Here is a 21,559-nt window from a genome sequence, read left to right as displayed (position 1 = left end):
ACTAAAATTCATGCCAGCAAATGTGCCTGCTCACCCTCAGAAGTACTACTCTCACTAGTAGGGAGGTAACAAATTTGTAATTTTATAGTAGAGCCAAGATGGGTAAGTTTGTAAAGGCTACAGCACAGACTTTTTAGAGAAAAGACATCTATGCAGATTTCAGAGGTTTTTATCCCATCCAGGGTTTTTTTCTATTGCTAGAAAGTGCTGACATCCATTTAGTAGAAAAACCTCTGAACGTGTCTTTTAAATATCCCTTTCCAAAAACCTTCCACGGGACAGCTTCATTACTTCCACAAGTGACTCGAGAAGCAGGAGGAGACAGTACATTAAATGAGTAAGGTAGACACAGAAGGCGAAGGCAACAAGAATTTCATCCGATTTCTCACACCTCATTCCACCCTTCCTTACATGAGATGAATCAGCCTTGTTCAGCTGCAACTGCCCTCTCTAAATCTTACCCAATACCTCAGCTAAAAACTAAAGACAGCAACCACTTGTCTCTCTTGCTTAAGACCTTTTAGACATCCCACTCTAACCCTTATTTACACCATTATGATTATTATCTAATTATAAACAATGGCTTGATTAAAACATACATATTTATAGAAGCATTCATGTCACCTACCTTTAGGCCGGTAACTGCTGCAGCTAAAATGGGAAGGCAAGCTCCTTATAGCATTAGCATGGTTATCCAGAGGGCAAATCAAAGTAGCTGTGTTCAGCACTAAAGTCAAATATCACCACTCTCAAGCAGCTTCCAGACACTCTCTCCTTCCCCCTCCAGTTACGAGAACTCCAGAGAATTTAGACTCCCAAACTGCTTTTTTAAAGCAATGGGAAAGGTCTCTTCAAAAATCAAGAGTTAGAAAGTGCAGCTCGAATTTCATAAACTATAGCAATACTGAACAAATCCAACCTGCCACTGCTTTTTACACTATCTCCAGTATGCCCATTACTTCCAGCTTCACATGCAGTATGATGTAAAGCCATAGAAAATAGTCAGTTTAATCATTTCCTGTATTATTCACCACATTGTGTACAATACCTTGTGGATTAATTATCCAGATAACAGAATGACTGCAAGTGCTGTTAATGTTGTTGGTCTGAAGTAGTGATCTAAATAATGAGAGAAATGAGCTCCTGTGATCTACAGCATGAGAGCTGAACTGAAGAACAACCCCCTCCCTTCCACATGAATGAAAAAAGATCTTTCCTCCCTATACAGGAAGGTGAGTAAACCTTTAAGCAACTGTGGAAAGTCCCAAAGATGGGGAAAATCAAAGAGAGAGAAGAGCTTTCACACCTGGAGGCTAAACTGCTTGAAGGAATGGAGAGAAGGGTCACCAAGGAAAAAATGTTCTATGATGAAGGTGGTGAGACACTGGCACAGGTTGCCCACAGAAGCTCTGGGTGCCCCATCACTGGAAGTGCTCAAAGTCAGGCTGGATGGAGTTCTGAGCAACACAACCAAGTGAAAGATGTCCCTACCCACTGCAGGGCGTTGGACTAAATGAACTTTAATGGTCTCCTCCAACTCAAAGCCCTTCATGACTTTCTGAGTGATGACATTTCTATGAGGATGGGATGAACACATTTTGGGGGTGCCTGTACTGGTGCACAGAAGGAGTCCAACAGTGAGAGAGATGCCACTCCTCTCCTGGAGCCAGGACATCCACACAGGTGAAGGACACCCTGGAGCAGAATTGCTGCTCTCCCCAGCCACAGATGTGGCCACATACCCGTAACACAGCTGGGAACATCTCATTTCTGTGTGTCCTGGTTAAGCAAGAGGCACAAATTTCTGTTTGAAAGCAATCTAAACCGCACCACTGGAAATACCCGTAGAAATATTTCTGTTATTTCCAGGCCACCAAACACAAGTAGCACTCACTAGTTTACTACTCTGCTTTCCAATTTAAGAAATGCCTTTAATGGAAGCACTTTCTTGAACAGATACCAAATGCCACTGAACATAATTGTACCTAAACTGCACCTCCTAGAGAGCTCAATTTTTAAATTAACTCTGAACATGCTGTAACCTAAAAATGGAGGAGAGGAGGGAATAAAAAAATAAAAAAAAAAAACAAAGAAGGAAAGAGGAAGAAAGTCTGTCTTGTGGCATTTTTCTTTCTCTGAACACAGGAAGAAACAGGTGTTTGTATAAGCAGAAAGGAAGACATCTCAAAGATTCAAAACCAAGTGCTATCAGCAAAAGTAATAGAATATTGAGGCAGAGAGGGAGAGGAAGTTGCAAAACTGCTTAACATTTCAAGACGGCCTGAGGCTTTTCACTCAGTGTTGTAGCTGGGGAAAACAGAAACACACTTTGAGTATCAGAGGTTTGGACTAGGAGGGAACTTAAGAGACCATCTCGTTCCAACTAGATGCCATGGGCAGGGACATCTTCCACTAGGCCAGGTGGCTCAAAACTCTGTTTAGTCTGACTTCGAACACTTCCAGGGATGGAAACAGGACCACTTCTCTGTCCAACCTATTCCAGCAATTCACAACCATGACAGTAAAGAATTTCTTCCTAATACATAATCTACAGCTGCCCTCTTTCAGTCTAAAATCATTCCATCTAAAGTCCCTCTCCAGCTCTCTTGTAGCCACTTTGGATACTGGAAGGGGCTCTCTAAGGTGTCCCCGGAGCCTTCCCTTCTCCGTGCTCAACAACCCCAACTCTCTGAGCTGTCTCCACAGCAGAGGTGCTCCAGCCCTCTGAGCATCTTTGGGCCTCTGTGTTCACTCCAAGAGGTCCCTGTTCTTCTTACACTGTGGGCCCCAGAGCTGGGGTACACTTGGATTAGCAACTCAGTAACAACACTCAAATAAATGAAATGCTGCATCTGTTGTTGCAATTAAATTTACAAAGTACTGAGAGAAACATACATGTTTTCCCCTTGTGCACCATGCCCCGGGTAAAGATGTTCTGTAGCTGTACATATTTCCTGTGATATAAATTAAACACAAGCCAAATTTACTCTTCCTGCAATGGTATTAAAAATCAAGGGCAATTACTCCAGGGATAAATCTGGCCCAGTAATGTTTTTCAACAAAAATGAGTTTCAGAATAAATTCTACTAAAATAAATCTGTGTGGAAATACTTGAAACATTTTCGTTTGTGTTCCCAGAACACTTGTTTAAAAATAAATTGGAACAGAGTTCCCAGCATTAAATAGATGGAAAATGTCAAGATAGTGTTTCAGAATACTCTGTTTTCAGGTGATCAACCTAATATTCTTCCTGTCTGGTTCTGTGGGGGGTAGTTTTGTTGTGGTTGATGTTTCAAATTTTTTGTTTATTTTCTGTGTGATTTTTTGGGGTGGGGAGGGATTGTGGGGTTTTTTGATTGGTTTGAGGGTTTATTTATTTTAGTTTCTTTTCAATATCTAAGTATCTGCAGTCTTAAATAAAGGCCACCTTACATATGCAGTTCAGGTTGTGTTAAGGAGCTCAGAAATTAGGTGTACACAGAAATTCAGACCCATATATTCAAGATTTCAATTTTTTACATTGAGATTACACACTCAGACAAAATATGACTACAAACAGCATCAGGTTAGACTCTTAGCTGGCATGAGCTGGAGCCAGTCTAGTAAAATCAATTTATCTTCCTCAGCTTATCTGACTCCTGAGGGAATGTGGGCAACATAAATACTGCAGCTCTGCACAAAGTCACACATGCAGAGGTGCTGGAGAGAGCAGTGGCCTGGGGAAGCCTCACACGGTGCTGCAGACCTGCATGGATGCACCTGTAATGTGCTGCTCCCACGAAGACTGCATCAACTACAGTGATAGACACAGCCATAAAACACACTCAAGTTGCCAAAAGCAATTTATCTACAGCAATTTGCACAGTCAGCAACCACTGTAATCACATTTTTGTAGAAACATGGAAAATTGGGCTGGAAGGAACTTCAAGAGGCCCCTCAGCCCTTCCCTACCCCAGGGCGAGCTGTAGCTCACCTACACACCCCTGAAGTCTCCTCCTGCCAAAGAGGTTTTTGAGCCAAAACTTTTCATTCTTGATTTTAATCCAAAACAAGATGTGATTTAAACCCAGTTGTTGATCTGATTTTAAGCCCCAGGCATTGACATTTAATGCTAATGGATATACAGAACATCAAACTGGATGGTTAAGTTTTGATGTGAGCGGAGCTGTGCCTTCACTAACACAGGGACAGCAGAGACATTATCAGGCAGATGAACAATTTCTTTAGAGCAGGAGTCAAACGTAGCAGAAATTTAAAAATCTGTTCAGCAGATTTTTTTTAAATTTTCATTGCAGTAGATATTTTTAGCACATCTGGAGGAGACCACAGAGCTCATGAGGAAACCTGCAGTGCTCTCACTGTGGCCATCATCTCCACGACAGGCACTGAGGCAGAAGGTATTCCCTCTGCCATACAGAAGAGGCCACTCTTCCTCTCTGTTCCCAGAGAGGTCTTGTCCCCTGCCTTGCATTGACCAAGTCTGGTTTTGACCTCCCCAGCTCTTACAATCTTGTCATAAAATCCCCTTGCAATGGCAGAGGGGCATTCCCCCTGCCTTATCTCCTTCCCTCTGTTTTCCCACCAGAAAGTCACAGGCTCAGGAGAGAGGCCCAGGGAGCAGAGAGCTCTTGGCTCTTCTGCCTTCCAAATCTCCTGGGCCACAAATTCAGAGATAAGAGTCTGTGGAGGGAAGAAAGGGGAGGCTGGCAGGGAAAGGCATTCAGTAAGGCTTTCTGCAAAAATACTACTTGGATGGCTCTCAGCAGCAGGGAAGGATTCAGGACTAACAGCTACTGATGACACTTCAGTGGTAAGTAAAGGGAGAAGGGTCTGGACATCAGATCCTAGTCTTAAAAAAGTTTTAAATTATTAAAGCAAGGCCTCAATTCTTGTAACAAGGCACTGCAGCTTATTTAAAGACAATAACTCACTAATAAGAACATTTATTTCCTTCCACATCTTCCAGGCATGGAATCACTAGGATCTGTTTGGAAGTGTTTCCACTGCTTCTGCCAGTCCTGAAAATAATCATGTGCTCATGTTGAGATGCAACCCAGTTTTCTCACTGTGATTCTAAACCAGAATATATATTGCTTCTATTTTTCCCCTACATTTTTTTTTCTCATGCAATTATTAAAAAAAAAAATCATACTCCCCAATCTCCTGGGACTCAGTTTATTGCAATAATTGAGAGGGCTTTTTTCTTCTCAGATGTTCTGTTTTTCAGGGCAAGATTCCTTTTTGTGTATATGATCCTTTTTTAAGTATGCAAAACCCAAGGCAAAAGTGTAATAAAAAAATGCAATGACCATGTTGCTTATTTTTATACTCTGACATTTTCATTTCATGTCATTAATGACTCTAATCAATCTCTCTTGCATTACACACATATCACATTCCTACCCAATAGCAATTAGAAATAGATAGCCATTTGCTTTGTCACAGAATTGTAGAAAATTCATGCCGCTTGTCACAAAAAGGGTTCAGACTACAAAGAGCAACACACAAAACACAAAGTATTTTAATTTGACCCCATTCTTCATGCAGTTCTCAAATCAAAAGCAACACTGTTAAATTCTATTATTAGTCTGCCGCTTGGATCACCACTTTGAATAAAGGCATTAATGAGATGGAGAACTGCAAAGCATTTTCTTAGAAACCAGAGAATCACTAAATTAAACAATTTGATGGTAGCATTAAAAATCCCCACCAAATTGCTTATTCACCAAAAAAAGGGGAAAGAACTGAACACGAAGCATCTGTAGTGGCTCTGTCACTTTCTGTACAAGTGACAGGCAGGGTATCTCCTGTGACCCACAACAGACATCGTACCCACTGTAGTCAGGAGCTGGAAATGGCAGATTTCCATCCCAGAGCTCAAACTCTCACAGCTGCCCATGCACAGGACCTTCCCCCAACAAGCTTCCCCTTGTTTTTGGAAAGAGGACAAGCACAGTTGTCCTAGTTAAGCCAGAGGGGTCCTGCACCAGTTCATGCCCTCCCAAAGACCCAACCAGTCCCCCTTGGGCAGCTGCTATAAAAACAACTGCTCCCCATGTACAGGGAGCATCCAGTTGCTCTGTCCCAGCTGATGGAAAGGGGAAATGGCAACATGTCCTTATATTGATTACAGAAGTCTTGCCTTGAATTTCATTTGGGAGCTCATCCCTATCTATTGGGTTTATTTGGTCTGTCAGCCACTTATTCCTTAAAAAGTTCAAATGCAGGGGAAAAAAGGATGTAGAAGCTGGAGTAACACTGATCTCTTCATAACTGTATCACTACAAGTGGCTGTATCACATACAAAGCATGTTGGCCAATCCCCTCAGAGGTCAGAAGGCTCCCCAGTACCATTCCCATCGCTGCCTGTTGCTCATCCATGTGCTGTGACATACAGACTGTGACAACAGCTAAGATGGACACAAAGCACTGAAGACTCTGTGATTCAGTCTCAGCTCTCAACCACCTACACAGATGTCACATCCATTTCATAACAACATCCTCCTGTTCTGCATCTGTGTTAAGGGGGAGAGAAAAAAAGCTGAGTCTTGCAGATGTGCAGAGCTGAGACAACAATAAAACAGGTCACTGATCAGAGAAACTCTCCAGGTGTATTCACTGTGGAAGACACACAAATGCTGTTCCTTCTGGAGGTAACCAGATGGACAGACAGACAGCAATGCCTACTGCAGAGCTGGCTCACAACAAGCAAGTGACACCATGTGGGATCCAGGACTTTCGCATACAAAGCCATTTAAGCTGAATCCCACAGAGCACAGGCAGCAGTGGGTGTACAGGAACTGCACAACTGGTAGCTGCCACATTACCTGAAACTTGGATAAAATGCCCATGGCCAGCCATCCCTGAGATTTCCAGGGCTGAGTTAGGAACGTCTAACAACCCACCACTGGTCTATAAGAGGGTAAGAAAATACCAGGTGATTTCCTCTTATTAGGTCCCAATTTACCATTGAAGAAAGCAACAAGACAAGGATCCAAGGAGTCTCCTTTATCCCAGAGATCCCTTAAGGCCCAGTCTGTCCAAGAGAGACAGAAAGCTTTCAGTAGTGAGCATTTAACCTGACAGTCACCAAAATGTAAAGTTTGGTTTAGCACTTAAAATTTTTGATGTCTTTATAAATTCTTTACACAATCTGTGCATTAGCAAGTGTGGGTTCTAGGCTTTTTGCTTTCATAAAGTAAACTAAATACAAAACCAATAGTTAAGACTGAAACAAAAAATTGCAGATTTTGAATACTGATGGTTATGCCTCAACCATATTTGTATTATCTTCCAAGTGTTGAGTAGATCAAAACCCAGGGAAAAATACATACTGTACATACTGTAGGCCAGATCTTTCAGCAGGTGTATGGTCTGAACAACTCTCCATATATAATTACGCTGCCAAATACTTGATTAATTGAGTGGATGTCAGCATATGCTTCTTGTAAAACAGACAAGAGGACCTTTGTCAGACAAGAAGTAAATTAAGATTCACTATAGAAACTGTATCATACAGTTAAAAAGAAAACCACAAACACATGTGCAGGCCTGAAAATGGGGGTAAAAAGCTTGAGGAGAAATGTCAGCTGAGGTCTGTTCCTTGCACGGGAGGAGACTGAACAGCAAGGGATACTATGATCCGTTGCATCCAGAGAACTGGCAGGCTTGCTGCTCCAAAGCAGCTGCTTGAATATTGAGCTTGAAAGGCGGACTATTCCTTGCATTTTCTCTGGTGTGGCTTTCAGCTGTACAGCAGTGCCAAATGGCATCGTGCTTCCTGCAGGACCAGAGTGCCTTTGGCCTGGGTACAAACTGCACATGGTTTATGGGGCACTCTGAAGGGGAGCCCACAGCAGGGCACTGGTGCCAGAGGGGCCTGGAAGCTGCTGTGGAATTTCTGAGGATGATGGCTCAGTACCTTCACATCAGCAGGCTGGTTGACAGGACCCATTCTCTGTGCTGGCTGTTCTGTCACAGAGAAAGACAAAGAAGGAAGGAAGGAAGCAGTGAGACAGCAATGGGCTCCTACTCTGAGAGATGCACAGAAGATTGGCCCATGCTTGTCAGAGCTGGGTGTGACAGATAATAACTCCAACAGCCTGCATTAAACAGATACCAGGTTTGCAGCCTACACATCTGCCAGTTTTCTTGCTAGGTACTGAAAAGCAGCATCCATCTCATCACTCACCAGCAGTAATTCCCTTTCCTGCTTCAATCTTCTGTTACATGCTGTCACCCAGTCCCAGAGACTTAAAATACATTAATTAATAGTATCTGACTTTTGTGTTGGAACAGTGGAACAAATAACTGATAAATTGAAACTTTAAGAAAAAAGGCAACAAATTTAAGTGGAAGAACTGAAAATGATTTGCAAAGCAGTAATTCAGCTTAGTGTGCAAAATTACACACATGCAGAGACACAGGTTTTCCATGTATTAAAATAATGCTACTAATTAAATGCTACTAATGAACAAAAGATGTGCTCAGCTCTCCTTTGAAAAGCCTACCACGCAAGTAGACACCTAATTAATATAGAGACAACTGTAGTCAGACACAATATGGCAATTTCATTCTAACACAAATCTTGCTGGCACGGAGGCTGAAGTCACACATTTTCAAGAAGAGCTTCCAGACTTTTCCTGGTGTGAATATTTAATGTTTTGAGAGAAGCAAAAGGATTTTGTATTCAGAAGTTACTCCACCAGAAGCATTCACTGTTATCTTTAATGTTTCACTTTAAATTTTGAAAAATCAGCTTGTAAGATTGCTCACAAAAACTCCAACCCCTGAAGAAGCAAACAAGAACTCAATAAGAAAAGCTGTGGGCAAATGGGATTACCAGCCTGACTTGCAAGAGAGAATTCCCTGTTAAAAAAAGGCAGAATCATATTTCCATGTGGAAAATGTTATTGTAACTAAATATAACAACCCAAATTTTCCCCCTCTATTTTATTTCCAATAAAACACATACTCATCTCTTCTTGTTCCATTAGATAACAATGAGTGGCAGAACCAGTTCTTGTTCAAAAGCCCCTGGGATTTGAGCCCTCCTTCCCAGGTTCCCCAGAGAGGAGCAGCAATGCCAGGACTACAAAGAAATAGACAGGCATGTACCAGAGAAAGAGCAATAGGAAATATCTGCATGTGGCTTTCAGACCCATCTTCAGCACGGGCCTCAAAATATCCACAAAACAGCCAAAATTCCCATATGAATATGAACAAGAGAGGGGGGAGGGAAAAACTCAAGTATCAGGATGTTCCAGTTTGGAAATGTCATTAAGAATGATAATTTTGAGCTAATCAAATGTGGGGGAAGGGGGAGGGTGGTGATGAGGAGCATAACAATCAAGCAAAGAATATCCATGTCAAATGTCACCTAGCTGGTAAGAGAGGAGCATTTTTTCTGCCACACTGAGGCATTCTGTATTCACAGTCATTGCCACAGTGTTGAATGATGTGCAGGGAAGTGTTGCTGCTTCATCCTTGTAGCATTCTCTGTTACTGCACCCTCTGCCATCCAAATTCCCAGCTCCTCTCACACCTTTACAAAATGTCAGTGCAGAGACTTTCTAGGAATTTGGGCCAAGTTCAAGAATCCCCATCTGCTCCTGTTGGAGAGGGATGAGATCAGACTGTAAATGAGTGGCAGACTCCTAGCGAGGAGACACGTGAATACAATTTGGATGCGTATGAAAGTCAATCCCAGCCTTCTTAATTTAAATTAAAAACTTTAGACTCTCTTCTGTCTCTCTGTAATGAAACATTCATATATTCAGTTATTCATCCATTTAGGTTAAGTGCATGTATAGGCAAGTACTCTCAAGACATTTCATTAATCTACATTTATCTTAAAGCTGTTTAAAATCGCAGACGTGCATGCACAGGATGAGTTCTTCAAGACTTAAAGGCAATTAGGTCTTGAGAAAAGTGGCTTTGGTGGCATATGTTCTCACAGTTATTTAAATAAACTCAAATCAAATATAGGTTTATATCTGTACAAGACTTCTCATTAGACACCAATGTTATTTCAAGTTTCCAGAGCTTTTCTGGAGTGCAAAGTGTGTGTAGGAGCCTGCACCTGTACTGGTAGTCAGCTCTCAGGAGGGCTCCCCTTGCAAGCCTACACACACACAACAGGGGTTTATAAATTGAATTTATAACACTTCCTTGTTATAGCTGGTAGCAGTATGGAAATATATATACACACACAAGGTGTCAATTTCTGGAAGTGTTTCTCTCCCCACCTGAATCGTTATCACGGCAGCCCAGGGCTAAAGGCAGGAGCAGAAACATGGTGTTCATCCACTAACACATTCCAATTTACCTTCATGGCACTCTGGAGAGCTGACATCAAGCTTCCTTATTTTGTAAGAAGGTGAACATTAAAAAAAAAAACAAACTAAAAATCCAAATCACAAATCAACTTACTTGAGGAATTCAGTAGAGTGAGCCCTGTAAAAAAAGCCCTTCTGCATTTAACCAATTCTTACACATCTAGATGTGCAGTAATTTCAAATCCTGCCTACTTAAACTGTAACACAAGACTCATGAATTTTACATCATTGGAAAAAGATGACCCTAACTCTGGCAGGGAGTATTAGAATTCCTTATAATCCCAAATGTCAATCTTGCTTACATCTCTTTGTTTTCCTTTTATGTCCACAAATAGACTTAAAAGGAGAATAAACAGTCCATTTTTTTGGCCACAAATCTGGCCAAAAAACCACGATGTGATTACATTCTGTGTGTGGGTAAGGCCTGCTGGTTTAAAACACACATAAACACACAGATACAAATGCACATACATAGTCACACATACGGCCTTTGTAAATAATCAGAACAGATCTTGATGAATCACCTCTATTTGATATTTTTACAGTGTTTCTTGTAAAAAAACATTCCCTGAATGTGCAAACTATTAAGAAAATATGTGAAAAACAAAGTCTGATTGGCAGATTAAAGTTGGAGGCCGAGTAACACGTAAGCCTGTTTAGCATTAGTGCCAGAAATCCCTTCTCACTCTAAAAATCTGACATATCATTTGCTTTATTAGTTCTAAATCAACTATTCGTTTAATTTACATTAAAAATGTGAAATTAAAAATTAATACAGATTATTTAGATTCGAAGCAATGCAAAAACAGTACTTGTTTTTTAATAGAATTTCATTTTGAAAATTAATATTCCTGCACACTGCTGAATTCCTACAACAGTCCACAAGGCCAGCACTGGAAGTCTGTGATACAATCATTAAGATTTCATTCCCTAAGAGCTGATTAACTCAAGTCTTCCTTTTCCACTGATTAATACCACAAACTGCCTCCAGCTATTGTGCATTTAGATCTGAGTGTATGAGCAAGGAATGACCATCTTACACACCACGTAGAATTACAATTTCACAGATCCAGGACGTGAAACCTTTTTAAACTGGGAAAAGAAAGGCAAGATAGGCCTTCACCCTAGTCAAAAGGTCACTCAACTCAGATTAACTTAGAATTCATGAAACTCTAGTCAAGAAAGTAAAAATGAAAGTCTGACCCTTGCAAAGGCCAGATGTCCCACTAATTTCCTCTTACATTTTAGTCAAGTACATGGTTCACAGTCACAGAAAAGTTTATTACAAGTCACAAATATGCCACCAGTAGAGATCCAAGAGTTCCCCTTCCAAACAAGAGACAATTCCCAGCAAACAGAAGACACCACCAAGCCAAATAAAGTGAGCCAGAGGTCATCAGCAATCCCGTCTAATGGAAATGGCAATGCAGAGAAATCTCTGCAGGCAGATCCTGTGGCTGGAACAGCTCCCGGCACATGGGGGTGGTGAACTCCAGCAGAACAGCACTTACAGTCACTCCAGCCCCTGCTCACTGCAGGAGCCTTGCTAACATTTGTGTTTACTGCTCCAGGTCAGTGCCAACAACTCCACAGTCCTCACCTAATGAAAAATGCTGTCCTGCTCTACCTTTAACCCCCTCCATGTTCCCACTCTACTACAGACATGCCTCATATTCCAAACACCTCAAACTCCATCTAAGACCATTTTAATCACACACAGAGGCTTTCTTCACTTTCAATATGTTTTCTTAACACAATTTAAGAAGGGGTTGAAAATCTTCCCTTAATCTTGATGAAATCGACACAATTTAAGAAGGGGTTGAAAATTTTCCCTTAATCTTGACGAAATCCTTTCCCACTAAGTCCTCTGTAACCAGGCTGCTGCACAGCACCATCCCTGGAAATCAGGGGCTTACAATGGAAATGCTGAGGTAAACCTTAGACACAGCCTCAAGCTGCATGAAAACCCTGTCATGGTACTGGAAATAAAGTGCATTAAAAGCCTAAGAGGCTCTGTCATCACCATAAAATGCACACACTGCTGCTGCATGCTCTCAAACTTTATTAAATGGGCACAGCAGCAATGAAGTGCAGCCTCCCCTGACTGCACAGTGCATAGGCTCATTGCCATCACCAGCTGTGACCACCTCCATGCTAGCAATGAAGGGGAAGAGAACTAAATCAGAATCAAGTTTTGTGATCACAAAAAGAATAGGATAGAAAAATCAGTCTGAACAGAAGTCAGTGCTGGAGGGTCACTCTCACTACGTGGCCACTATTCACTTTGTTGCTCTTTGCCCAGCATTGACACCTGCCCATTCCTCCAGCCCAGGGACTCTTGTCACCATCTTCATTCCTCTGTTATTACCAAACCTGCCTTCTCTGGGGAAGGTCTATCAGCTGCAATGAACACTGGCCACTCTACTTAGCACAGCATTAAGGACTTTGAAATTAAGACAGTAAATCACCTCTATCCCCCACACATAAGAGACAAGCCCAGATGTGACAAAGACCTTATGATGCTATTTTATTAAAATATTAAAAGAAAACTGAAGAGAAGTGAATGAAACTTGGCCTTATTGAACACCTGAAAGTTAATAACTCTACATTAATAACCCCAATGAGGACTGCTGTTAGAAAGACAAAAATCTCCAGGAATTTAACACAGGGTAGTTTTATTAAAACTATACTTCTACCTAAAGTGCTTTGGATTATTTAAGATTTATCTGAGTGAGAGCAAGGACCTCATCTAATCAGGAAAATGCTGTAATAGCCTCTGATTCAAAGGCCATCAATTTACTTTGTGTTCACAGACTATATAAGATACCATAAAATGAAATAATAAAAAGCAGTAAAATAGAAAAGACGATATGGCAAAAAAACCCAAGTAGTAGCAAGGGGGAGGAAAAAAAATGTTTTAAAGACAAACTACCTGCATGAACAGTTCTGAAATTATAACTCCCAATGCCCCTATCACATTACTGTGTGAGCTGCAGATGAAACAAAGCAATGGAGAATAACAGAGACACATTGCCTCTTTGGAAAAGAAAACTTCACCATCATGAAAAGCTAATAAAGAGAATAAAAGCAACCGGCAAGATAAAGAAAACAGAGAATGAAAAGTAATAGTATAGATTTAAGTGGTTCATTTTTTATTTATGGATATTCTTTCCAGTGGATATCTCAGAAGCATTTTATGTTTAATAGGCATCACCATCATGCAAATGTTTTCTAAGCATAAAGCCCCCACTCTTCACCAAGGCAATAAAAGGCTTCACAGCAGACAGTCCTATGAAGAATTCAAGAACCAAAATGAACCGTGGACCATGCAAAACATAAAAAAACTTATCCTCAGTGAAAGCCCTTTGATGTTGAAACAATTTAATAGAAGATGGGGGCTAAAGATACTTTTTCATTTGGTAGCCCTGGTTAAGTTGTCTGTCAGAGATCCTTGACTTCTCAGAAGAGAAGGTATGTATTATTGACTGAAAAAACCAAAGCAAAACCCTCCACTGAATACATAAGTCCTAGTCTCAGAGCCTTACACAGAATTGCTTCCTACTTCTCCCCATTCCTTTTCCCCTTCCAGTTTCTGGTTTAAATTCTTGCAATAATTATGTTTTGAATATTTATCCCAAATGCAGTCTATTCCACAGACTTTAACTATAAAATCTGATTCAGCTAAGAAATTAAATCCCCCTGCTTAAACTACAAATTTTAATCCATAATTAATATGTAAAAAAAAAAGTCTATTTATTTTGCATAATTTTTTCTCCTCCTTCCCTAATCTTCATGAGAGAGAATGTTGTTTGCCAATATTTTATTTCATAATCTCATTAGCAGCCTCTTCTTCCCTCTCCCATCGGTCAGGTTTTGTATTCAGATGGAAATGTCCTGGTGGCATCCTGGAAGCAATCACATCCCATTGGAATTGAAAAACATTATTTAGTCTACTGTGATTTTGTTGATATCAAATATTGAAATTAACAGTAAAGATAGTGGTGGTGGTAGGGAAATTGTAACAGCTTTGGAAAGATGTAAGGTACTCAGTACCCATTTTCTCCATTACTGAGCAAACATGCAGCCCCTGGGCAAAGGAGTGTCAGATGGTTAATAGTCTCTGGGCCGAGGGGAGCCAGCAAACAGACTGTTAATGAAGCCCAAAGGGTACTGGAAAGAGGCACTGGGACAGGACTGGCAATCTTCTTTCAGAACCCAGAGCCACAGTGGTGCAGCTGACCTACATTCTCCAACTTGAAGGCCAAGTCAAAACATGCATAAATAAAATAATGGCTCCATTTCACCAGGATCTCCAAACATCCCATGCTGGTGAGAACAAGCCATCTCCTCCCACAGACTACTCCAGCACCAGCCACAGATGCTAAATATGATCCCAAATCACTCAGTTTTAACTTGCAAAAGGCCCATTACATAGCAGACCATACTTGGCCAGAACCTTGTGTTAGATTGCTATTTATTGACTCTGGTGGTGGTGAGAAATCCAAGGCTTTAAATGACCAACACAACCCTCGCCTTTGAAATCTAATTCAAACCAGTTTTATGACTTCCTTCTTATGAGTAACTCCCTTTACCCAGTCATCTATTAGATTTAAGAAAGAAATCATAGCAAGCTCCAATTTTCAAACTCATTTTTACCCAGTGTAATCTTTCCTTAAAAGACCACAAATTTTCTTCATGATCTGCACATCTAAATATCTTCTTGCACAGCCAGGGGCAACGGCTGCCTATCGAAAGCTTGCAGCCTGTGAGTTTCAGTTTTACTTCAAGAGCAAAGCACATACAGGCCCAAAATAACGCCATGCCTCCATTTTTCTGTTCAGCTAAAAAGGATTCAAGCAAGACATATCAGAGGAGAATGCACTGGTGTTGATTTGTTTCCTAGAAGTGAACAGATGCTAAAAATTGGAAGTAATTTAAGCAGAAATCCTGATTGCTGTTCTGTGCAGAAGGGTTGCTGTAACATGAGCCTTTTGTTTGCTGAAGAGGCAGATAAACTGCACCACTAATTAGTCACATATAACACACACTTACCCAAATTCTTCATTACACATGGAAAATTACTCAGTTCCAATGTTCTAAATGAACACACTTTCAACTGATATTCCTGTCAACGTGGCATTAATAGAGGTAAGTGAAGGCAGAGTAGGTCTGCAAAAGCATCAAAGCGAAACTGATTTTATTTACTTAGCTAAAACCCCCTGAAGCAGGCTGGGCACAAAGTAGAACAGACATCTTGTTTATAGATAAAATTTATGAAAGTAATTATTATCTCAAGCTCACAAATTGATTATTTTTGGTCCTGATTCCAGATTTCGGAACTACTAGAGCTGTCTTTTTCTATCTTAATCACATTCCTGACTTTTCATCACTTTCTCAGCTTTGGAATAACTTTTTATTGAATGAAAATATCTAGTTGCAGAATTCATTGAATGTAATAAAAATCAAGAAAATACCTCTGAATCTGAAAGATTACTGAGACATTTTGCTTGCTTCTAAAAAAAACCCTGGTTCTGACCTCTTAACCAGTAAATGTCAATAAGTAATAAAGGGGGAAGCCTGGAGTTGCTTAGAATAGGGCAGGTAAGGAAGGCTGTTAAACTGAATTATTTCACTATGGCTCAACTACACATTTATTTAAAACTAATTCACAAATAATATTTTTCACCATTACTTTTATGTATTTCTGGCCCAGTTAAAATTAATGTTTTGACCTGCAGAATCCTAAAGACCTACCCCATTTATACATTCAACAAAATACCTGGAAGTTATCATAACATGGACAAGACAAGCCATTCTGCCCTACAACAGGATTTTGCCAATCCTGAATTCATAACGAGCATTTAAGTCTTATCACCCCAACTGAGAATCTAAAGAATCCTCCCCTGCCCTCACTCCTGCACCACAATAATGGCAGGATTTCTGCATGGAGACTAAAGCACAAACATAGTGGATGCTCCCATACACCTCCTGGCACCACCAGTGCAGCAGCAGAGCAGAGAAGACCACAGTGCCCCAGCTTTACCACTCACCAGGTACCCAGAGCAGGATCAGTCACCTCAGCCTTAGGTCTTGAGAAGAAAGCCTTCAGGCTCTGCTCACATGTATTTTTCTGGTCTGGAGAAGCGGAAAACAAATATTTGAGGCACAAGACCCCAAGAGCTAAAGTCTTCTTGCTACAGCTGAGCTACCTGCACTGGGGCAATGGATGCAGGTAGAGGATGGCCCCTCTTTCCTGCCCACCTTTTATCCCCACCTTTACTGGCAACAACAGAAACCACCTGGCTCCCTGTATCAGATAGCACAGGCTGTCCTAACCACCCTGCAGCAGCTGCCACCCTCTCTCCCACTGCACCCTCTTTTCCCTGTCCCTGCACCAGCCCTGCCCTGTCCCCAGGATGTGAAGGGGAGGTTTCAGTGCCTAGGGCAGTCCTGCACAGAGAGGTGGAACCACCTTGTAATCTCAGCCTGTGCTGGCTCAAAAATACCAAGCAAACATTGCATTGTGCACTTTTGTGTACACATCTGGATACAAAGATGGTCAAAAAGATAACACTGCATAAGTAACTGCAGAGCTTTTGGCACAAATGCAGGTGCCAGCGAGAAAACACAAAGGCTTGGGAAGCACAGCAGATGGACAGCCAAGACAGATTTGTTACAATGAGAGCAAGCATTAGAGCACTGCAACAGAGAAACCTGTAACTGGGTCCTTCTCCTTATAAAATAGTTATAAAAAGAAATGTGAGATTACAGGACCAGCTGAAACTGCTGTGCTAATAAAACACAGGAAACCATTGATCTCAATAATGTTGGCTGAATGTTTACAGAGAAGCAAGTCTGCAGGGCTAAAATATTTTACTAGTTCTCATTAAATGTTTCTAGATATGTACAGATCCTTGTGAAAATCAAACACAGCAAGTGGAGAGAATCCATACCCAGATGACTCTGTACTGATAGTGAGTTTGCTGAAATTCTGACTGCAGAAGATAGCAAAGGTTTTCCTGCACAAATGCAAGATGACTGATAATTTTAAAAAGCTGTCCACACTGCCATAGCAACTTAGTATCACCCATCTCAAGAAAAACCAAAGCAACATAAGAAGTTCAGAGAAAAAACTCAGAAGTAAATACAATTTATTTTTTCTTCACATGACTGACCATGCAACTCAGATCTCCTTAAAATTAAGCATCACTAATAGATTAGCCAATAGCACAGAAACCCATAAAGCAAAACTAAAACACAAAAGGAGAGATGGAATTTACTTAACAAGGTCAACAATAGATCCTGGCACATCTCTGCCTCAGGAAAAAAAAATTAAAATGGAAAAGACATGTACCACCGCTTTGTAAATATGGGCTGATGCTCACACACCACTACTCAGCATAACATGCAAAAATTCACCCTCATCTCAGGAGTTCAGATGCACACACTGCCCTCCAAAGTCACACATTTATGGCAGCGTTTGCCAGAACCAGCCAGAGGATTTTCTTCATGCCCACAGCTGATGAAGTACTATTGCATACGTACCTACCCTATCGTGTCTGAATTCTCCTGGGTTTTGAAATGATCCACACTTCCTACTTGGAGCTGGAGTAGAATGGATGTCTAACTCATCTCACAAAGAGTTTGGTTATACATCTCCCTTGATGAAAAATTTAAATTGCTCATCTAAGAAGCAGTGTCTTTTTACCCCAAGACACTACTCCAGCAGGAGTTCAGTAAATAATGTGAAACAAAACCAGGGAAAGGAATTAAAGTGTTTTGTAACTAGAACAAAAAGGGTTTGGGGTTTGTTTTCACTAAGTTCAAACAGAAGAAGTTTTATGACTCAAGTAAAAGGAGTGTGAAAGGCTTTGGAGAAGGAAGGTTTCCATTAAACAGACCTGAACTGGCTCAATAGTAATTGGAGCTCTCTGTGAGCTCACTTTTTGCTGTGCCACTCTCAGCAATGAAGGAAAAACTTCACAAAACACAGGAGGGAGCTGATGACAGATGAGAGGGCAAGAGGCAATGCAAGGCCAGCTCTGAAATAGTAACTTCCACTGTATTACAGCTTGCCACAACAGAGCCTTTCCCACATTTTTCAAGCTGCAAATGTAAACACCACTTAAAAGGAAATCTACGTGAATGGCGAACCAAGGAATGAAAAAAATGGGCTGGAAGAAAACAATGAGTTTTCCTGTGCCCCACAGAGCAGCCCTGGGAAGTCCTGGCTCTCAAGAGATAATAATGGTTACCGGAGCTCTCCATTTGTAGGGAGTGGGATTTCAGGACTGTGTTTCCTTTCCCTCACCCTTGGCTGTCAGGACAGGCTGCTATCAGCTGTGGCAAACCCCCTCTGGGACATAGAGATGATGTAAGGCAGATCAGGACACCTCATGGGCAGAAAGCTCAACTGCCTTTGGGGTCTGGCAGAGACACCCCAGCTTAGGGAGTCATCCTTCACTTGCATTTAAGTCAGCTCTGATTCATGGCAGAATAATCATTTTGATGGTGAAAAGCACCTACTAAAAATGCTTTCTTGCAACAACACTGCCAAGAAAAGAGCCAAGAGACTCTCTGACAGTATCTGCAATTTATGGGAAATGGGAAATCAAGAAACTCCCCTGTTGTGGGGAGTTTCAGTGGTGGGAAATGCTGCCCGGAGTTCATTCCTGTCTGCCAGCACCTACACTGCACAAGGGCAACCTGGGCAGAGTCTCACCAGTTCCTGCAGCAGGTGATGCAGGTGACCCTTTGCAAACAGGGCCCACAATCCCACAGTACCAACCCACAAAAGAGTGACCAGGGAGAGACACCAATTCTGCAGCTGACAGGAGTCCCAGCTCCCACCTGGTGCCAGGGCTGCACTTACAGTGGTGTGGATGCTGCCCCTGCATTCTCCCTCCTGTGGCACACACAGGATGGCACGAGGGGACTGCTGGGCCCTGGAAAAACACAGTGACATGTGGTTTGTCTGATGGGGACCTAACAAGACACCACTTCATCTTGGGCAGCACAGCAAGACTCCCCTCTGACAGCTAATGTTTGATCCACAGATCTGCACCTAATCAGCTCAGTGTTAGGACCCATACACAGTTAAACCCCATTTACTGTCTGAGCCTGAAGATTAGAGACAAAACCCAGAAGATTCAGGAATAAAAAGTAAAGCAAGGCAGTCAGAGATGTTTTCCTCTTCATCACGTGAGACTGTAAATGCAGCTAAAGGACATCCACTCACAGGCAAAACTGTTCAATCCCTTCTGGACAGGTGAGCAGGGAGGTTACTGGTCTCCAGCAGAAAAAGTTGGGAGTTATTAAAAACCTCACAGAAGTTTGGAGCAGGGAGGTTCATTTCTCCTGGGGGTGGCAAAATGAGTCACGACCTGCAGTGGCAGCCCAGCTGCCCAATTCCTGCTCAGACAGTTTAAATCCTGAGTGGTGAACAGCACTTGCAGCAAGACATTGCACCAAGAGAAACCCGGTGTTAATGGTACAGGAGGAGGCAAGGCACAGGCTTTGCTCAACAGGAGCTCCTCCCCTCCCAGTTCTGCAGAGAGCATCCCTCATATTGCAGCAAATCCAGCCCACACTGGAAGTGTTCAGGGCCAGACTGGATGGAGCACTGCTCAAACCTGCTCTAGTGGGAGGTATCCCATGGCAGGGGCTTGCAATGAGATGATCTTTTAAGGCCCTTCCAACACAAACCATTCTGTAATGCTACAAACCCTGGGCAGACCTTACAGGAATGTGAACAGGAGTCCTGCTATGGGACTCATACTTTGAATATATGAAGGCAATTTTAAATATGGATTGGATTGATAAAGCAGCTCTTCAGCACACCAGTGCAACCATGCAAGTGTAGGGAAATGCATAACCTGAATAATCAAGTTTTCTTTGCATATTGGGACTTGTCAGCCAATTCTTCTTCAGGCTTCACTGTAAATGGAAACATAAGTATTTTTAATAACCAGTAATAATGACTTAGGAGAATCTGTCTGATTTTTATATATTACATGGGCAAGAAGCCAGATAAAGCATTTAGTTAATTAAAGTTTTATTGATAGTGGTAAGTAGTGCATTTCTGACATCCTTCATTTTTTCTCCCCTATAGAATGTGACCCTCACCTTCCTTGATGTACAAAGAAAATAAGAGAAAATAACTATGTCACTTCCTTCAAGAGCCAAGTAAAAAAGCTACCACAAAAATAAATAAATAACAACCAAATTCATCATAGCCACACCCACAGAAAGACTAATCTGCAAATAAAATGGGAAAGAACCTCACTTAGGCTGCTAAAGTGAAATTAGATAGATACAATTCAAATAAAAAAAAAAACAAAGGCAGGAAGTAGGAAAAAATAATGAGATCCTTACACTCTGTAAATTGGCCAAATGTATCAACCCTTGTTATATTTGGTTTTCATGTGTTACTCACCAGGCATGTTCGTGCACTGGGAAGAAAACCAGATAAAACATGTGGTTCTTGGCCCACAGAGATATCACAGCTAGAATGCAAGCTCAGGTCTGCAGTAGCTTTCCTTAATAAGTATTCTCTATTTAAGCAAAGATTGATCCTACATGATGTGACAGGCCACTGATACAAATAAATTGCTTTATGATACGATCTGTGAGCAGCCAACGTGTATTCACCATGGGCTTACTGACTTCCACACTGGCATGCCTAAGTTTCCACTTCACGTAAAATCAGCTTTTATCTCTCTGTGATACAACCCAGCAGTATGCAGAAATCAATGCTTAGTCTTTCAACCCAAAGGCCTGCAGCCAGTTTACAACTACATAATTTGAAATAACAGGAGTTTCCGATCCATTCCAATTTTCAAGCCTTTGTAATGCACATGTCACTGAACTGCAGGAATAGCTCACGCAGTTACAGAAAGCTTCTAGAAGGAAAGTGATAAAGGCACATTACCCTTTACAGCTGTAACCAAATAACGGGACTGAAAAGCACTGGGGTTTTTTCCCCACCTCCAGCTTTACAAAATTTCACATGGTTCACTGGTCAGAAAGTCAGCAAGAACAAAATCCTTATCTACTGTTCCCCACTCGCTACCCACAAACTGCCAGTTTAATGCAGGAAGTCGGTGTGGTTTGCCTGCACAAGAGCCTTTCTGAAGAGGTAACAATCATGAAGTAAAGCATTTCCACACGAGGTAGGACAACTCTAGGATGCCATTCTGATGCCCACAGCCTGAGGAAGTCAG

The 21,559-nt window shown here is 41.5% G+C and overlaps 1 protein-coding gene across 7 annotated transcripts in view; it reads right to left on the bottom strand.

Annotated features, from left to right (window-relative positions):
* The window catches only part of FAM107B (family with sequence similarity 107 member B), a 59,083-nt gene that overhangs the window by 24,924 nt on the left and 12,600 nt on the right, over window positions 1-21,559 (bottom strand). Inside the window, exon 1 of one of the 7 annotated variants that reach the window (XM_083859171.1) lies at window positions 16,388-16,699. The exons of 4 other annotated variants lie outside the window; for them this stretch is intronic. The gene's annotated coding sequence lies outside the window, so the exon portion shown is untranslated. Of the gene's footprint in view, window positions 1-628; window positions 719-1,048; window positions 1,150-16,387; window positions 16,700-21,559 lie in introns of those variants that run through there. 2 more of the 7 variants (XM_083859172.1, XM_083859173.1) reach the window with 2 other exon arrangements.

The sequence above is a fragment of the Zosterops lateralis genome (assembly GCF_965231275.1).
Source record: "Zosterops lateralis genome assembly, chromosome: 4".
Taxonomy (NCBI): domain Eukaryota; kingdom Metazoa; phylum Chordata; class Aves; order Passeriformes; family Zosteropidae; genus Zosterops; species Zosterops lateralis.
Note: the sequence above shows the minus strand (reverse complement) of the source record. Positions and strands in the feature narration are given on the sequence as shown.